Raw genomic sequence first — 20,513 nt, 5'->3', positions numbered from 1 at the left:
GTTGGCATTGAAGTGGTAAGACCTACTCCTGCCAGCTACCACCAGCTTGCTACACTGTGGAGTGAGTGTGCCAGTGAATCTCAGTGCCTTTCATTCTATAGCACACACAGGTCAGTGAGGCAGTAGTCACCTGCAGGAGGGGCAAGTCACCCCACCATCTCCATGGATAAGAGATGTCTGGAAACAGATTGTAAACATAGGACATGGAAATGGGAAGCACCCTCAAGCCTAAGTCCCAATAACAAGGTGGAAGTAATGTCTCTGACACAAGCTCAGGGGGAAGTGTTGGGTCTGAAGATGACTTGACACTAAGAATCAGGTCAGTTTGGGATCAGCTTATGATCTGCTCTGGGTTTGGGTCAGGCTTTAAATTTAGCCTGAGCAAACCTAAACACCAACTCCATTAAATAGAGAGACTGTTTCTGTCTTATGACAAAGTGTTGTTTTAGTTTTAAAATGTACTATTTTTATTAGTCTCAAGGTAAAAAATAACCAGACCTCCTCTGGAAATTTCAAAAGTGCAAAATCACCCCAAATTCCTTAAAGCTCGGGCACCTTCTGTTTCTTAATAAAATCATCAGTAGGAAAGGTGGTCTAAGATTCGGCAATGTTTTGGCCCCTTTCCACTTTCGATATGTGTTAGATATCATGTGATTGAATAGCTCTCGCCCCTCACCCCTTGCTGCCTCTAACATCCCTAGAAACTAATCTCTGTTTTACAGGTGGTGTCAATAAATAAATCAGTAGCAGACATAGCTCATCCACCTGATAAATACTTGGCACACACAAAAGTACTTCCATTCAAAAATTCTTTGTTTTATTGCATACAAAGCACACATTAAAACTCACCTGTCTAGACAGTGATGGGCAGTGATGTTTGAAACAAACCCTATTAAGTTTAGGAGTAAATGTATTGTTTTGTTTCTAAATGTACTTACTAGTCACTCAGTTAATTCTGTCCCTTATCCTCCCCTTTCTAGTTATTGCTCCTTTATTTTTGCTGAAATCTAGCCAAAGAGTGGAAAATCCCACTACTAGGTGGGAGGAAAATAATGAACTCCAGTAAGCCTAATTTTTCAGAGATCAGTTCCAATTATTTTCAGAACTTACATACCCCCAAATTTTACCTCTTTAAAAACGTCAGCCTATATGTTTTATATAATTGGATTTTGTTATGAGTCTCAGCAAATGTTTGTTTTTATGACAAAATATGAAAAAGCATAAATCTGATTGTAAATCTGATTATTGCGGTAGGTTTACATTTCAAAAAGCATATAGCTATCTGGTTTTGTGAGATGGCCAAGCCTTCTAACTCATTTTTATTTATGAAATGTGGATAATGCCCATTAGCAGAGTTGTCACATTGATACCAATATTTTGAGATATATCTTGCAGCCCCATGTAAAATATCTGGAGATTTCTGAAGCATTTGATACAAGAAATTAAAGATAAATTGATGTAGACACTATGGAATCTTAAGCTATTTGGAGATCAACTTGATACTGATTTCCATTACATTTGGGTTAATGAAAAAATATATATTTTTTCTGTACTGTATGTCTGTCTCTGGAGGAAACTGGTTAGAAAGTTTCTATAAAAAAATCAGCCATTTCTGAGAAGAGGATCAGTGAAAATTTTGTTTGAGTTAAAAAGAAGTCTTGAGATTTTTTGTTGAGATGTTCTAGCACTTCTGTACTTTTAACAAGGGCTTGCGATCACCCTAATCTCAAGCATGTGTTTTTGCTGTTCCCATTAAAAACGCCACCCAAACTTGGCTAAGTAATAAGCCTTTAAAAAAATCTCACTTTGTACATATTCTTTAGAGACTTGCTCAGATTCTCCAGAGAGTCTGTCTGTACTGAGCATACTCCTACTCAGGTCTTCAAGGGCTTTCCTTGCAATTGCTGCCCTTGGTTACTACAGGCCACTGTGGCACCAAAAACTAAAAACGATAGTAGGAAGTGTGTCTCTCCTATTCTCTCAAGGCTTTTCCTGTTGGTGTACAGGCGGTGAGAATGAAGGAATAACTTGACTCAAATGCAGAGGTGATAAGTGCTGGAACTGGGGCCAGCAGAGGAAGTACAGTAGATTGGGTCATGACATAGCAATTGGAGACTGGGACTGGAAGCTGATAAAGCATGTAGGGAGACTTGGACTATTTAGACAAGGAAGGAAGATAGAGACAGTGGGAAGGTCTGAACAGGAATTGGGTGCTAAAGCTGGGGGGTAGGGGGAAGCGGAATGAGATCAGAGAAGGAGTCAGGAGAGGGAAGACACTGACACTAGCTGGAAAAGAAGTCTGAAGGAGAGCCTGAGGAGGGAGACTGGACTGAGAGATGGATGAGGGGAAGACAAGGGCATGGAAAGGAAGACAGAGGATGAGAGAATATAGGCACCGAATGTGCCATAGATCCCATGATTAGTGGGCATACGTTATTTGATCATGTACTTAATGCATATACACAAGAAGGTGGAATTAAAAGTATGTGAACAACCTTAACTTTGGTATTTCCTAATTTTGGAATGCTTGATCTTTCAACCTTCATTTTTGCTTTGTGTTTATGGGTGTATATTTTTTAGTTTAAATTAAAAAAAATCAGAGATCTTAGTCAGAAGGGACCATCATGATCATCCCGTCTGATCACCTGTGCATTACAAGCCACTGACCCTCACCCACTCCTGAAATAGATCCCTAATGTTTGGGAGAATTACTGAAATCCTCAAATAATTTGTGTCTAGTAAATGAGATCACAATCCAAGGTGTGTTATCATATGGGATTCTGTTCACAAGTACCTAACTAAAGTGGTAAAACCTTATTTAACCAGCAAGAGCATAATTAATAAAAAGTGCCTTATAATAAGTAAACAAATAAATGAATCAAAACAAAAACAAAATTAAAAATAGAATAAGACAATAGAAGGCTGTATGTTTTTTATTCAATTCTTATATTTGCTGGTGTAAATCAGGGATATCTCTGTTGAAACAAGTGGACATACACTGGTATAAATCAGGGCAACACTGTTGCACAGAGCACTGTGGTCAGCACAACTGTTGTTTCACCCTGTGTGTGCACCCCTTCATGGAGAGACAAATGTACAGTCCCACAGTACCCCTTTCAAAGAAGCAAGATTCCTGGGGGCATTCGCCCTGAGGTGCCCATCCAATAGAAGGAGTACAATGAGTGCAGCTGTAATTGAACTGTGCTCCAAGAGGGCAAGAAGGGGTCAGGCTTCCTGCTTCAACCAGCTCAGTTTAGATGCCAGAGCCAACCAGTCTTGTCTGCAGTTATTAAAAGCAAGCACAGAAAAGTACATTCTTTGAGACAGCAAAGAACTCCAAATTTGGTGTATCTGTGATGAATGAAAGCGAGTTAGGCTTGGGAAATAATCTGGTTGGAAGTAGGTTAACTGTCTATTTCAACTATAGGAAATATAAGCTTTTGCTTACAACTTTTTTGTTGTTACAAAAGCCATCATTTGAAGGGTAGAAGGGAAAAAAGAGCCGTTAGCAGCTATTTACATAGTGAAAATGAGAACAGACACAGTATGAGAGGGAATGTGCACCATACTGAGGACTTAAATGTATTATTTGAAAACGCAGCTCTCTGTGGTTAGATCATCTTGGCAGTTGAAGAAATACTCTGTGCATTTATCCATATTTGGTGAAAAGCAAAAATTAATAATGTCTCTGTTTATAGCTCCAATTTCCTATGCTTACATTTCAGCAGCCACAGTCACACTCGCTATTATTTCAAAGACCACCCCAACTGAAGCAACAGATTGACAGAGATTCCAAAAAGTTTTATCAGTATTTATATATTATAAATGACTATGTTAAAACCAAACATTAATAACTAACTCTTTTGAAAACCTTTTATGGGTATTAAGCTTGTTTTTAAAAGTGCCTGTCATTTTTTTCTTCTTTTATGATTGTATGTAATGATATGTGGATGAATCTAGGATAAACAACTGTAGTTGCTTTCATAACTGTCTGTGTGTGTGAGGGGGAGGGGAGTAAAGCTAGCCAGAACACATCTTTTACAGTCATTGAATTCAGCTGAATGTTGTATTATGTGAGTTTTTCAGATAAATGTGAAACTTTCGAGATTTAAATTACATTGGATCTGTTCTACTGTGTGAAGCCACAGCTCAGAATAAAAGATGTTTGAGTCAAGCTGTGCATGCAACTAAGATGCCACTGTAATGAGCTTATAGGCCATGGTGATAGGCATAAAAGAAATGCATATAGATTGACAGATATAGATTAATTGAGTAATCCTAAATAGATACAGATTAGATGAGTTAGGCAATTATGCTCTAGCAATAGGTGGAAAATGGAAGATAAATATCAGAGGTATAGCTTTTGCTGTTCAGATTAGTGTAAAAACAGTAGATCAAAGCAGCTGTAACATCTGGCTCACTGAAGAATCAAAATGAGGAAAAAAAAGGAAAAAAAGTGTAGTATCACTACTGTAGGTTGAAGAGAGCTGATAACGATTAAAATCAAATCCATGGCTCTACATCTCTTCGGGGATGGTGCAGCTATCTGCTGACAGTTGATCTTGGAGGCATGGGGCCAAATTCATCCTTAGAATGTGCTGAACTTATTAACCAGAGTGGAGAGAAAAGATGGTATTATACCACCTACCAATTTCCTATATACTGGCGTGGATAGAGGTCCTTAAGGGTCCAGTGCAGGTTTAAGTAGCATCAGCACCCGGCCTAAATGGCACCCATCTGCCCAGAAATCCCATGAGAATTTCTGCTCCCATGCTCCTTTCACTGAAGGCTCTCATAAGTGTTGGTGTAGAACTGGCTACACCAACTATGGCAAAGTTCTGGCTGTGCCCTGTGGGTCCCGAACATCTTTGGCAGTTATGTGTCTCATAGGCTCACTGTGACCCTCCACGCTGCATCTTATATGTTTCTAGTGCTCAGGGTTACAGCTTACTGAGCCAATTTCTTCTTTGGAAAAGTCAATGATTGAGGAGATCCCTCTGTAATTCTGAACCTCCTTTTCCCAGAATCAGGTCTTTCTATGATGCAGGGAGGTTTGGGGGAACCCAGGCCCACCCACTACTCCAGCTTCTGTCCCAGGGACCTAAGCAGTGGCAACTGATCAGGTTTTCTCCTCTAGCCCCAGACAATAGCCTTTTCCCTTCTCTCTGGTACTTGAATGAATCTTTCCCTTTTCAGTTCTCCTCAAACATACTACCTCCTCTCAGTCCATCCCTCTGGGTATGTCTACACTACCCTCCTAGTTCGAACTAGGAGGGTAATGTATGCATACCGCACTTGCTAATGAAGCCCGGGATTTGAATTTCCCGGGCTTCATTAGCATAAGCGGGGAGCCGCCATTTTTAAATCCCCGCTGCTTTGAACCCCGTGTAGCGCGGCTACACGGGGCTCGAACTAGGTAGTTCGGACTAGGGTGCCTATTCCGAACTACCGGTACTCCTCGTTTCACGAGGAGTAACGGTAGTTCGGAATAGGACCCTAGTCCGAACTACCTAGTTCGAGCCCCGTGTAGCCGCGCTAACGGGGTTCGAAGCAGCGGGGATTTAAAAATGGCGGCTCCCCGCTTATGCTAATGAAGCCCGGGAAATTCAAATCCCGGGCTTCATTAGCAAGTGCGGTATGCATACATTACCCCGCTAGTTCGAACTAGCGTAGTGTAGACATACCCTCTTTTCCTTTTCCCTTCCTTACCTGGGGGAAACCTTTTAAACCCGCTTCCCCCCATCTTAATTGTATGCAGATGTCTGATTAGCCTGTTTCTTCAGGCTAGTTATTAACTAGCCTCAGCTGTCAGCCTGCCTTAATTATGTGGCAGCAGCCTCTGCGAGTTTATTCAGGGAACAGAAAACTGTTTATCCAGCACCTTGCATACCTGCCCTCCATTAGTGTGAGGCAGTCAGCTGATCTGGCTCTATCATACATCACTTCAGCTTATGGAGATTCCTCTTTTGTTGAGGAAATTTCACAGAGGGCCTTCACCATAATTTGAGTGCATTGTGCTTCAGGCAGGAAACTATCTTGTTTGGACCTGGTATACCCTGAGTGAAAGGTATGGACTACTTCTAAGCTAATTATTTTATTTCAGGGTAGAACAAACAGGAAAGTCCCCACCACATTGGAGAGTAGTCCATCATTCAGAATGTTGTCTCCAATAATGACCAGTAATGGCTGCTTTTGCAGGAAGTTATCTAGGAAATGAATATTTACAAACATATTATACAATCTCTATATACCATTATCTTTATGTCTGTAAAAAACCAAGGAGTCCTGTGGCATCTTAAAAACTAATCTTAGCTTCATTAACACAAGCAACTTCTTCCTTATATATACCCTTGCATTGGTAACTTCCACTCCAATTTATTGGATGAAGTGGGTTTTACCCATGAAAGCTCATGCCCTAATAAGTCTGTTAGTCTTTAAGGTGCCACAGGACTCCTCGTTGTTTTTGCATGTACAGACTTACCCATTTGAGACTTTTTTTGCCTGTGATGCTATTTGTCCAGTAACAGCTGGTTCTGTAAACAGCAAATTGGGGATTATGGAATTTATACCACTGATAATGAGATCTCTTGATGTGGTGTTCATGTCCCTGAAATGGTGTTAGTCTTACACATCCTTCCATACTCTGTTCACTACAGGTAAATCTGTTGTTTTCCAGGTTAGTTTCCAGACATGGAAATCTCCCATGGATCCAGTCTATTAAATTTTTCACACAAGCAGAAAATTCCATTGCTGTTGTCTTTAGGATCTGAGATAAAATATCTCATTAGTCCTATGAATCTTCTTGTCTGCATGACTGGTTATAGTGCTAACATATAACACAACAAAATGGTATGACTGCTGTGAGGAACCATCAACCTCCTGGTGTACAATACTGCTAGCACAATTCCCACTGTATATAGAATGGGACTATCCTCTTTAGATACTGATAGGATTTTTTGTTTGTTTTTCTTTCCCTACTCTACATACAGTAACTCCTTTTAGCTACAGCTACTCTTGAACTAAGATTGAAAATTAGAAACTACATACATACAAAATGTATTAATTTTCTCCTTGCTTCTAGATATGAACTTTTTCTAATGTTTCTTAATACTTGTGAAACTCATACTATATGAAGAGGTATCAACATACCCGTGAATTCATATTAAAATATAATGATTGCTTAATATTAGCATGTATTTAATTATAATAGAATATATCTTGTTCTTGCTCACACATGCATCCACTGCTGAATGGAGAACTACTTTATCTCAGAAGCATTCTAGAGGTAGGTCTAGGTCCAGGAAATCTCAGAAGTAATGAGTCAAAGGAACAACAAAGTAAATGTGCTACCAGTTCTTTCATGTGGTTGCAAGACAGAGGGAAGAGAGCAATTCTTTTGGCTTCTCTCATCAACCATGAGTTGAAAAGAGATTAGACCTGCTATCCCCCCTTGCCAACTTTGTGCTTGCTAAAGCCTGCTCTTTTGTGCCCCCAGAAATGGCAGCAACCTTTCCCAAGGTGGAGAAAACTAAAGGATTTCTAGTTAGAAACAGAGAGACTGGGCATAAAGGGGAAAGCCAAAAAACTAAAAGGAAAAGGGAAAGGAGGGATTCACAGGCAAAGAAATGAGAAAGCTGAGAGGAAGAACATGAGGTGATTGGAAAGGACAAAAACAGTGAAAGAGGCCCATTTTAGGGAAGACAAAAGATAGGTATTTTAAAGGGGGAGGGGAAGAGGGAGAGTAAGGTGGAGTAGGGAAACTGTACAAGAAATGAAGTAAAAAGAGGTTCCCAGAGAGAGAATTTCAGTGGGCAAGAGGAAAAAGGGATGTCAGAACCTGAGGAGGATGGAGAAGAGAGAGCCATGTCTGCAGAGAAGGGTGGTTGGTCATATTCCCAATATTAGGGTAAGCCTGGCAGTATGCTTGAGATGTGGTGGGGAGGGCAAGTTGGCACATTCTCCCAGCAGTTTTATAAATGCAGAACACAGAGTAAAATAGATTTGCCAAACTGCAGTGGGCTTGTGGTAAATGATCATACCTAAATAACATTAGCGAGGGTAGTACACAATCAGGCCTACCGCAAAGAAGACATTGTTTCATGAATATTAGTTGATGAAATGTCCGATTAGCTAACTACATGATATGTAGACTCCATCTAGTCATATGCAGGAAGAAAATAATCTATTATCTTGATGAAAGAAATAACTTCTATTTGTTTTAAGAACCGTGCATTCTGGTCATAAAAGTAGGGAAGCTTAGGTGGGGTGAATCACTGCATCCAGAATAGTCAGTGTGGTCCTTTTAGACAATAGATTTTACCATCCCAAAGGAACTTGTTACTTGATGATAGTGTCATTACTAGAGCTAGTCAGAAATTTTCCAGCACAACATTTTTAATTGGAAAATGTCAATTCATGCAATATTTTAGAAGAACACTGATTTTATAAAAATTTTGATTTTTTTTTTGAATGGCGGACCAGAAGTGTCATAGTATTTTAAACTTGAAATTAGAACAGAGAGGTCAGATTTTATTGAGACAATGTTTTGATGGACCCTACAAATAACTAATAATTCCTTTCAGGAACTCCATTCACACACACTGATGAAGCCAGTCTAGAGAGACCTGCTATTAGCATTCTCAGGAGGAGAGGTAATTATCGAACTCCATTAACATGGTGCTCAACATCACATAACAAGAATATGGGGGAGAGGGACACAGAATTGAGTTATTCCTTGTGACATTTATTTACTTTAATAACACACTAGCTATTTGAATGAGCACCTTTCATGCCGTGAGACTCCATAAAAATTGTGATACATCAAAGTAATCAAACTAGGAGCTCTTTGATTTAAAATGGATGGGAATAGTGGAAGTGTTCTTGGCTTAGCAATTGACTTCCTTTATTTTTAGAACTTGTGAGAAGTGTCTGTATGCCCAAACTTTTTCTGGTTGGGGAGGGATGTGTTTGTGTGGGATCATAGGATTATGTTGTGGTTACTCTGTTGTACCAATAAAAGCAAGCAGGATCTTATGAGGGGGATAAGGCAAAAAGCCACATTTATTGTAAAGATAATAATAAAAAAATAAAAGATAGAAGCAAACAACGTTGTTTAACTACTTAACCCTTATACATATAAACATTCATTCATCCATTCATTCAGGTACTGTGTATTTGTTATAGTTACCAGCCTGGAAGTTGCTTGTGACAGAATACTGGCCAGGTATTCTGTACACAAGTGATGGTAGTGGGGAGCGAAGTCCTGATCAGATGCGCATCTGAAGCTCCTGATAGGCTGGCAGCAGAACCTTGGACTCCAACGCCATAGTCTTTTAGTCCAGTTCTTATAGGAATTTCTTCCTATGCCAGTCTATGGGAATTGCTGCATCATGCTGATGTCTTCAGGGTGGCTGCCAGGTGCTCGTCAGTGATCTCATCGGGTGGACCTCCAGTACTTGGTTTTCTCCACTTCACACCTTTTGGTTGCACTGACACCTGACACCTTCTTCAGCCCTTTGTTGCTGTATTCTCAGTCTGGGACCTCTCAGAACCATTCATCCATCATCCAAGCACGCACTCTCTTACATACATTCCCTAATTCTGAGTTACAGTTGCTTTGAAGAGAACAGGCGTCAATTATGTAACAATGCCCTTAGTCAATTACAGGGCTTGATTTAGTGGCTTGACAATGCATCTCTTCAATGTCAATTTCAAGTAGCCCCTTGCACAAGCCTGAGCTTGCCCTGGGACACAGAGGGGGGGAAAGCTATTTCTGGCTACATAGTCCTAATGTTATATTCCTAACAAGTTATATTCTAGAGGGGCAATAATTATAAATCTAAACATTTAACAATCTTAACTAATAATAATAATAATAATAATAATAAATCTAAATAATAATAATAAATCTAAACACTTTAAGTTGTGAGGAACAAATTATGGGGAGTCACTTCCACTTGGGGGAATCATTTTGAATACATTAATATGTTATCCCTACAACTCTGTTCCCAAAATCAGTACAATTTGACTACGAATAACCATGAATGATACATGCACTTTACAATACTTGACGCACAGGAAATAAACAAGCATTTTGAGAGTGAATAGGTCTTTGTAACTTTGTAGTAATCAGAACATTTGTGCAAGTTGGGAATATGAAGTGATTTTGAAGGGACATGCTCTTGCTAGGGTTTAGCCGGTCTTTTTGGCCTTTTGAAAGAAGTTTTAATGTGATTATCTGTATTAAAATTGTGTAAACATGGAGCTCAGTAGGTAATGAATAATAATAGATAAAGTAGTCCACACTACTTAAATGTAAAAAATTAGCTCAATTAGCGTAGTGAGATATTGTCTGAAATAATGTCTGTAGCACAATTAAAGTGGGTTGGAAATTCTCAGATGGAACAGTTTTGTCAGAGAATGCAGATTCGTCAAAATCAATGTTTTTCATGGGAAGAATTCAATTTCAAAAAGGTTCAAAAGGATTCTGGTAAGGATCATTTCCAAATTAGAAGAAAGTCAAATTTCAAAATCCTACTTCCCTTCTGTGAAAGAGAATTACCATTCACTGCACAGCTCTAATCATTATATATTTTTTAAATGCCACTTTGGTATCATGTGAGAAAAACACAGTTAAAAGGAGGGAGTGATGGTGACTTCCATTAAGACATTTTGTTAATTACACATTTATAATTATTGTGATAAGCCCAAAGGAACCACTTTCTTCAAATGTTTATTGGAGAGGGGGAGGAGAATAAAAGTACAGCTGCAAGAACATATGGTTAGGTAATAATATTGTAAAATATCAAAAAGAGAGAGCAGTGTCTGACATGTCATAAAACCAATAAAATGACAAGCACGGTGAAGTTTTAAGTGACTGAGAGGAAATAGTTCTAAAGTCACATTAATGGGTGACATGTTGATTTCCTTTGGAAATACATTCCAGTGAAAGATAAAATCTAAAATAAAAGATCAACCCATACAAAAAAGACAATCTAAACTAAGATTTACAAGAGATGCTTCAGTATAGGCACAACCAACATTGACACTAAAGACTTTCAGTCTATGACTGTTTGCTTTTTGCTGTTGACATATTTGTGGCTTCAATAACATGATTATTTGTATAAGTGCTTTGTGTACCTGGTACCAACTTACCTGAACATCATATTGGAGTTGTTTTGCTTTAAACTTTGCACATCTGTTAACAGGTTATGCCATCACTTTGTAAACCATCTCTGTCAGATTTTTTTTTCAGTTCCAAGCAGAGTTGTTTTGTTGTGTATATATATATATATATATTTTCAGTATTTGGCCCTCGAGGCATTTCTGTCTATTCATCTCTTTGTCCAAATACACCAAGGACTTGTCAGTCTGACTATTGCCTTTACTGTCTAGAAACAGGTGTAGAAAGATAGTAAATCTAACCCAGCAGCAGCATTCATGAGCAATTTTCATTCTAAGCAAAAAGTATTTTCCGATTGTTGAACATGAGTTGGAAGGCATCAGAAGTATGTTAAAATGTGAACACTCTGGAGACAAATGTCAGTGCCCGAAGTAGTCTCCTAAGCCAAACCAAGCCTTTTTGATTTAAAAATCATCTAAAAATTGCATGTTTTGCCCTACTTATTAGTTATATTTTAACAGTTTCCCCCGTCCACCCAAAATAAGAGTTCTTTTATTGTTTGCTCCAGTAGCAGTGTCTCCACTGAATAGACTTTGTATTATGCATTCAGCCAATGCACTTATTGGCATATAAAGCTTATAAGTATTTAAAAGGCAGATATTTTATAACTTGGCAGGCATTTTTATATTCTGTGCATGATGAGCAAACATGCTGTTTTGGGAGCTTCAGAGAGTGTAAATCAGAACAACAGTAAATAATCTGAACCTGAGTCAATTTACGGTCAATATATTTTTTGGCTAGTTCCAGATTCATGAACTTTAAGCACTTCCTATCATGTTGAGACTTGCCATCATCACAAATTCAGAAGGAAATAAAACAGGGGATATGAGAGGCTTTTAAAAACATTTTCTCTTGGGTATTCCAGAACAATGAATGAGTATTTTGGTTTGTGAATGAACTGTTTCATATAACACTAGCAGAGTGTAGAAACAGGATAGGATTTGGATAATTTAACAGTTGCCAAATAAAATGATTAAAAATATGTTTGGCTGGAGACATTTCCAATTAAAGATTCTAAATGTATTTATCCTTGCTCGTAGTTTCCATAGAAGACATCTATTTGAGCCGAAAAAAAGGATTTTAAAAAAAGCCAAATGAGTTCAAAGTGGTGTGAAATATGGGAAGAAGATATCTTGTTACAGGGGAAAATGCTAGTTGTAAAATACATGATCTAAAAAAAAATCTTAAATTAGTGGATGTTTGTGATACCCAAGCCAATTCACTGTAGCTACACTGGCATGACATAGATTATTTTGTTACAGAATGTCATTAATTCTTTAGAGGTAGACACGTTAGTACGTATCTGTAAAAAACAATGAGGAGTCCTATGGCACAGATTTATTAGGGCATAAACTTTCGTGGGTAAAACTTATTTTGTCAGATGAACTGGAGTGAAGTTACAAAGCAAGGAGTATATATAAAGAAGAAGTTGCTTGTTTTAATGAGGCTAATCAAGTTAGGATGGAAGCGGCTCACTCACAACAAGGGATTTAAAATTTTGATTATTTCGCTAATCAAATAGTCTATGCACTTTGCATAAACTATTCAATTAGTCGATAAGGGCACTTCTACCTGTGATACATAGCAGCAGCACCAGGACTGTGGCCAGCGAGGGAATCAAAAGGTCCCTCACTGGCCCCATGCTCCCTTTTGGTATGTAAAAGCTGCATGATGCTCGGGGTCATAGTGGGAGCCCTCAGCTGACCCCAAGCTCCATGTAGCACTGCCACTTTGAAATGCCATGGGGAGACTGGTATCAGGCTCCCTGTGGCATTTCAAAGCAGCAGCGCTGTATGGAGCCCAGGGTTAGCGAGGTAGTCCCCAGATGACTGCGGGCTCCACGTGTGCTGCCACTTTGAAATGCCACCTGCTGCCTGGGGCCAGCTGGGTAACCTGGGCTGCATGTGGCATTTCAAAGTGGCAGCACCACGTGGAGCCCCGGGGTCTGGCACTGACACTTTGCAGCACTCCCTCACCTCTTTCTGATAGAGGCAGCAAGGAGGGAAAAGCGACTAGTCAACTAGCCTGTTGACTCTCTGATAAGCATTTACTTATCAGATAGCTGACTAGTAGTTCACTTCCCTACTGACAACATTTCATGTAAAGATATGAATATACAGAGAGAGGAAATTGCCTTTGTAGTGCATTAACCAGTTAGGATTGAATAAGGATCTCAAGTGGATAGTGTTGAATTTGCAAATGATTTTCAACTCAGCTGTCACCTGCACATCCACTAACATTATATATACAGCCTCTTCCCGAGTTGCGAATGGTTGAGTTACGATCATTCGCACTTACGACCAAAGCTCCCATGGAGCGGTTGTAAAGGTGGTCCCTGAGTTATGAATGCGACCCACGCTTACGAACAGCGCGGTTGCGTGTAACTCAATGGAGTCCGAGTTACAAACAGCTTGAGTTACGGCCAAGTGTTTGGTCCGTAACTCATTCGTAACTCGGAGAGAGGCTGTACCACCAAGTACCAACAATACTCACCTGCCATGTGTATTGGCCAAACCAGTCTCTGTGCCAAAGGATAAGCGGATGAGATCTCAGAAACAGTAACACACACAAACCTGTGAAGGAAAACTTTAACCTCCCTGGACATCCAATAATGGATTTGAAAGTAGCCATCTTTCTACAAAAGAATTTCAAAACCTGATATCAGGGAGATAGCTGAACTAGAATTCATTTGGAAATTCAACATGATCAATTTAGGATTGACTAAGGATCTCAACTGGTTAATGCACTACAAATGCATTTTTCTCTCTGGATATTCACATCGCCACACCAAATGCTGTGAATGAGCCACAACCACCCTGACTTGATTAACTTCATTAACACAAGCAATTTCTTCCTCATATATACCCCTGTAACTTCCACTCCAATTCATCTGATGAATTGGGTTTTATACAAGAGAGTTTATGCCCTAATAAATCTGTTAATCTGTAAGGTGCCACGAGACTCCTCATTATTTCTTTACTTTGTCTGTTGCAATCCAGAACTAGAAGGCTGAGTGAATATGTTTAGAATGGTGAGCACTTACACGCTGACAAAATCAAATTTGATGAGAATTGTCCAATGATTTTTAACCTTTTAAGCATGGCTTTTTTTCTATACTGTGCTCAAGAGAGGGGTTATGCATTCTCCTTATGTAAAATATGTGTTACTAGTGGTTTGATTAGGTTAATACATGTGCTAGAGATTAAGTACTTATATTTGTAGCAAATGTTTGTTTTGAAATATATAGCTAATCCCTTGGCAGGAATCATCATGTGGTCAAGGGTTGGTCTATATTACTGTGGTAAGTCAATCTAAGCTGTGCTACTTCAATTATATGCATAACATAACTGAAGTTGATATAGCTCAATACACTTACCATGGTGCCTGCACTGTGCCATGTCAATGGGAGACACTCTCCCACCAACTTCCCTTAGTCTTCTATGAGATATGGAGTACACAAATTGAGGAGAGAGTACATTCTCATTGATTTAGCCTGTCTTCACCAGACCTGCTAAATCGACAACCACTGTATCAATTGCAGCTCTACCTATCTACAAATAAGCATAGATATGCCCTTCCACGCTGATCTTGAATCTAAGAAACCCATGTTCTCTTCCTGCCTTTGACACTGAATTATCTTTGTCAGATTGTGGCCTATGCCTTGCTCAGTTATAGAAGAAAAGGGAGAGCCCTACATACACTCCCTTGTGTGACCTTCCCATATCTCTACTTCACACACACAAGTCGAACGTGATATGCACTTAGTTCACAGGGATGTTATGAGGATACATTTGTTTATGCTATGGCACTCTGATATTAGTGATGAGGGCCACAGATAAAGCCCACAGAGCAGATAAACACCACCATTTCTGCTGCTGGAGTGGGGAGGGGGGAAGGGAGAGTATCCTTTTTCTGTTCACCTCATCTTTATTTGCAGAACTGCTCAGGGGTCCAATATCACTCCAAGGTCTGTGATAGCCCTCTACCTCTACCCCTCACCTGAACCTCCCTTATATTCTTTAACAAAAGACATGTTAATGGGATACAGTGCAGTCTAGGACACACACAATCCCCCTAAAAGGGATTTTCAAATTGCAAAAACTCAGACTTGTTATCCAAGCGCCTTCATATCCTGTGATTGCAGTATAAGAACATCCTGTATGTGGTGTCCCGTCCAAAAGAAGTTGAGAATGCTCTAATTCATTTGCTGAAAATACTTTGAAGGTGCAGCACATTTTAAAGTATGTTCTTTTAATTTTTTCCTCCTGTTCATAAGAATCTACCCTGCTGAAAAAAAAAACCCATTAACTTACTTTAAAATAGCATCACCCTGATCCTACTCCTTAATGTGTTCCCCCTGATTTTACCCAGTGTGGTCCCTTCCCCCATTTTACAGGGCATTAAATGACTTTCCAGTGGAGGTTCCCAATCCTCATTTAATCTACATTATATATAGTAATTATCTCCAGGTCAAATTGGGTATAAATACTTCAAAAGCAGAATAGTAGCATTTTTACACCATTTTGCACTGATGTCAATAAATGACGACAAAAAAGCAAGGCAGCTGTGAATGGAGTCTATATTGCCTCATGTTTATGCCATTTCCAACTGATAATTTCAGGGGAAGGCAAACCCAGTAAAGACATGCATGAAGATGACCATCTTCCTCCTCCTCCTCATTAGTGTCTTTAGCTCACGAACTTGGAAGGATTGGTTTGCCTCAACTAAAATAAATAGAAAAAAATACTGACTGACAGGAGCTATGCTTTTCTTTAATTTACAGCATTTGAGCACAAACTGTGTATAACCTGATGTTTAGAAAGTGGGATGCAAAAGAAAGGATGATATAATAGAACACTTCTTTTTAGTAAGAGTATTTGGAAATATGTTAAGGAAAAATCATTTAGCACTTGGACCCCTCTGAAGAGTCACAGGTTGTCTGCAAACATTTACTGACTCTACCTATTCTATAATAATAACTATGCAGCTGATGTTACCCAGGCAAATGGAAACATTCTGTAGCCTTTGTAACTCAGACTGAGCTTCAACATCCTTGATCCTGAACCCACTAATCTGGCCATTTATTATAATATTACTAGTTATTGCTTCTTCTTTTGAACAAACTGAAAAAATTAGGTCTGCAAGAGCACTATAGGATAGCTCATAATAGAGATGCTTTCCTATATTTGTATTTTGATCATGCTTAACTACACAAGGGTAATAGTCAAGTTAGCTTAATAATAGCCAGAAGAAATGCCTCTAATCCAATTGGTCACAGGGCACATATCACGAAAACCAATTTCTTTATAATTAAAAGGTTCTTGCGGGCACAGTGACAGCTTGGAAGTTGCCCAGGGATTTGGGGGTGATGTGTGGGGATTTTTTTTCCTATAGACAGCAACCACACTGAAGCAATTTCTGAAACACACTGATAAGCTTTGCCTTTGAATTTACATTAAAGAGCTCAATAGTTGCTACCTGTGAGAACAGCTCATGCTTCTAAACTGACTCATGTCCTGTAGAGATTAAGGACACAAGCCTCCAGGAGATTAGAACGTCACTTGGTTTAAGTGACACCCAATCCATTTTATTGACATGGACTCCATCCTGCAAAACAAGCATTTTTTGAGTGAAACATAATGAAAATTTTGTGTGGCTTTATGGGCAAGTGTATAATGGCTTTTCACAAGCTATTGCTAGCCGCTGTTATCAGGGTCTGTAAACAAGACCAACTGCACACATTATAGATGCCATGTTGTTACATGTCACTGCATACTAATACAACATAACATCCCCATAAGAGCATTACACCACTTTTTAATTTTACTAGAGCCTTGGCATGGCCAAAAAACATGAAGCCTCATTCATTGCATTGGGCAGACTATACTTTGTATTGTTACAATTTGTATTTTAGCGTGATATTCAATCACAAGGCCATCTAGCTCTTTGATTTGATTTCTAATTGTTTGTTTTCAGCAACGTGAACCTGGGTCTGTGCTACAGAAAAAATACCAGTGTGTAGGTGAAGAGTTCTCTCTGATTTCTTTTTAATGCCATTCTAATCAGAGTGTGGTTTGAGAGTCCCACTTGCCACTGTGGAGCGGCATAGTGGTGCTGGGAAGAATGACTAAATTGAAACTGGGCCAGCATTGGAGAGCTGAAGTTTTGCAAGCATGTCTGCCAGCTACCCTGGACTCCATTATTCTGGGGAAATACATGTTAGCTAACACCTAGGAAAATATATTTGCCATTCTTTTCTCTTGTTTTTGATCTGCAGCATAAAGACTCCACATGTAGTGAAGTTGTTACAAAGCAGGAAGCTATGCTACATTGGCATAGAATGAAAGCTGCATTAAGAACACCTTAAAATACAACAAATAGAATCATTTCACCAACTGTAGATACAACTAAAACACAGGAAAATGTGGTCCATCCAAAGCAAAAGAAAATATACATCATGCTGCTTTTTATGTTTTCACTTGGTTTGAAAAAAAACCTCACAAACTTTATAAAAAAAAAATGAGGCTAAGAACTGAATTTTGATTGAGGACACCTTTAAGCCTTTATTATTACTCTAGGGTAATTTTGATTTTGATTTATTGCTCTTGTTTCACAAAAACACCTTTTTTGGTTTTTGCTCACCCACCTCACCATTTGGTATTAACCATATCTTAAATAGAAAATATGCAAGCCAAATATTTTCCTGATGGTTTCTCTTAGATGGACATTTCAGAATCTTACATGTACACTGGATGCAACAGTGAGAAGATTCTAAATCATTCCCATCAACAGTAAAAAGTTGTGCTTTTGAGATTTACATTACCACATCTGCTAAGTGAAAGGTCAATTGGTGATTGGATACAACAAGAAGTGATCAAATGTTTACCAAATATTCAAAGTTTTTTATTGGTTTGATTCAATAATTGTGTTAATAACTTTAACATGCATATGTGGGGGCAGCTCTTCATGTTCTGGTTTTGGCCTGTCATGGAAAGCATACATGTAGTAATATTGCAAGAAAACCTTTTCTCAGGGTATTTCCATTTTGACCTGAAGCAGTAAATCTTCATGAGTTGTGACATTTCCAGCTTGGTCTTGCAGACCAAGTCCAATATCTGTAGTTGAACTAGAGCATTCCCTTTAAAAGAAATCAATCTTGATTTTAAAATATCCAGTAATGGAGGTTCAACCACAGCCTTTGGACAAAAGATTAATTGGTATATTTTCCCCACAGTGTCAAAAATGTGCTCCTTACTTTTAGTCTGAATTTGCTTAGTTTAATTTTCTACCATTGGATCTTGTAATACCTCTGTCTACAGAACTTGAAGAACTTGCTATTATCAGATTTCTCTTCCTAATGTACATGTAATGTATAGTTGTAGCTCAGTCAATCTCAGGATATTAGAGGTGGGTGAGGTAGTATCCTGAATTGAACCAACCAACCAACCAACCAACCAACCAAAGAAATTACTTCTTCCTCACATAGGCTCTTAGCTATTGGGAATAAAATCACTTATTAACTTTATTGTATCATGTATTTTTCTTGTGCCCAAGTTACAGTAATCCAGGAGAATATGTATTATTCCCAGTCCTTTTCAATGACCTCTTCCCTAAACTTTGCATCCTCTGCAAACTTAATCAATAAAGATTGTCATGTTTTCTTCCAGGTCATTGATTACAAAATATTAACTAGAATAGAGGCAGGAACCAATCCCTGCAGAAGCCCACTCATTCAGTCATCATTCCCCATTAACCATTCTATTTTGAGACCTGTCAGTCAGGTTTTTTTAACTGCTTAATGAGTGTTTGGTGTAAATAGTTCTTTCCATTGGGAATTCTATGGGAAATAAACAGGCACAGAACCTGTTGTTCAACCAGGTTGCTTAACATTCCAGTCCTTACTTAGATTTCTTCCTCTGTCTTTCTTAATAGAATGAATGGCAATCAGTACCCCACTGAAAAAACAAAACAATGTTGTAAATAAATAGAAACAGGTACCCAGGCAGGGTACATGTGAACAAATTCTCAATATAGCAGTTTAGGGTGCTTCTAGGCTGCAGGGGTTTTTTTTTTTTTGAAAAATGGCAATTTTTCTGAAAAAAACTTCACTTACGTCCACACTGCTATTGTGTTCTTTCAAAAGAAAATTGAAAGAACACGGGTTTTTCTGACATTAGCAAACCTCATTCTAAAAGGAAGAAAGACTTTTCTGAAAGCGCTCTTTTGGAAAAAGGTGTGTATGGAAGCGGAAAAAGAAGGTTTTTTGAAAGAGGAGGCCTCCAGGAAAAAGCACAGGTGTCCTGCTGGACACTTCATCGTCACTAATCACAGCTCTATAGTTCCTGACTCCTGCCAGCTCTTAAAACTGCAGGCTGGAATAGCTTTGAGGCAGAAAGTCGGCCTTGCAGCAGCATCTTGACCATGTGGCTCTCAGTGCTAGAGGCCATGGCACAGCCACAAGCCACCCAAGACCCTCCTAGCCAGCACAGGGAGCAGCACCAGGACTCTGAGGACCCACCTAAAGACACCAAATGCTTCTCTGAAAATGAAATCCACAAAGAGACTTGTTCCTTTTTCTAAACCTTACGGCTGTGTCTACACTGCACCCCTTTTCCGGAAAAGGGATGCAGATGAGACAAGTCGGAATTGCAAATGAAGTGGGGTATTTAAATATCCCCCGCTTCATTTGTATAAACATGGCTGCCGCTTTTTTCCGGCTCGGGGCTTTGCCGGAGAAAAGCACCAGTCTAGATGGGATCTTTCGGAAAATAAACCCTTTTCCGAAAGATCCCTTATTCCTATTAAAATCAGGAATAAAAGATACTGTACATATTGGTACACAACTCTGTGAAGAAAGCCCTTCATCCATCCCTGAAATCTCCACAAGTAGGATGTGTCTACACTGAACCCCTTTTCCAGAAAAAGGATGCAGATGAGACAAGTCGGAATGGCAAATGAAGCAGGGGATTTAAATGAAATCTACACAAGTAGGATGTGTCTACACTGAACCCCTTTTCCGGAAAAGGGATGTAGATGAGACAAGTCGGAATTGCAAATGAAGTGGGGTATTTAAATATCCCCCGCTTCATTTGTATAAACATGGCTGCCGCTTTTTTCCGGCTCGGGGCTTTGCCAGAGAAAAGCGCCAGTCTAGACGGGATCTTTCGGAAAATAAACCCTTTTCCAAAAAATCTCTTATTCCTGATTTTAATAGGAATAAGGGATCTTTTGGAAAAGGGTTTATTTTCCGAAAGATCCTGTCTAGACTGGAGCTTTTCTCCGGCAAAGCCCCGAGCTGGAAAAAAGCGGCAGCCATGTTTATACAAATGAA

The 20,513-nt window shown here is 39.1% G+C and overlaps 2 long non-coding RNA genes across 2 annotated transcripts in view; both read left to right on the top strand.

Moving 5' to 3' along the window:
* The window catches only part of LOC102456034 (uncharacterized), a 217,530-nt gene that overhangs the window by 117,016 nt on the left and 80,001 nt on the right, over positions 1-20,513 (top strand). The gene's annotated exons all lie outside the window — the stretch shown is intronic.
* LOC142829429 (uncharacterized) overlaps positions 1-20,513 on the top strand; it is a 60,510-nt gene that overhangs the window by 37,504 nt on the left and 2,493 nt on the right. The window contains exon 2 of the long non-coding RNA XR_012903833.1: positions 8,583-8,651. This is a non-coding gene — a long non-coding RNA (uncharacterized LOC142829429). The remainder of the gene's footprint in view (positions 1-8,582; positions 8,652-20,513) is intronic.

The sequence above is a fragment of the Pelodiscus sinensis genome, chromosome 4 (assembly GCF_052426305.1).
Source record: "Pelodiscus sinensis isolate ZL-2025 chromosome 4, ASM5242630v1, whole genome shotgun sequence".
Lineage (NCBI taxonomy): Eukaryota > Metazoa > Chordata > Testudines > Trionychidae > Pelodiscus > Pelodiscus sinensis.
Note: the sequence above shows the minus strand (reverse complement) of the source record. Positions and strands in the feature narration are given on the sequence as shown.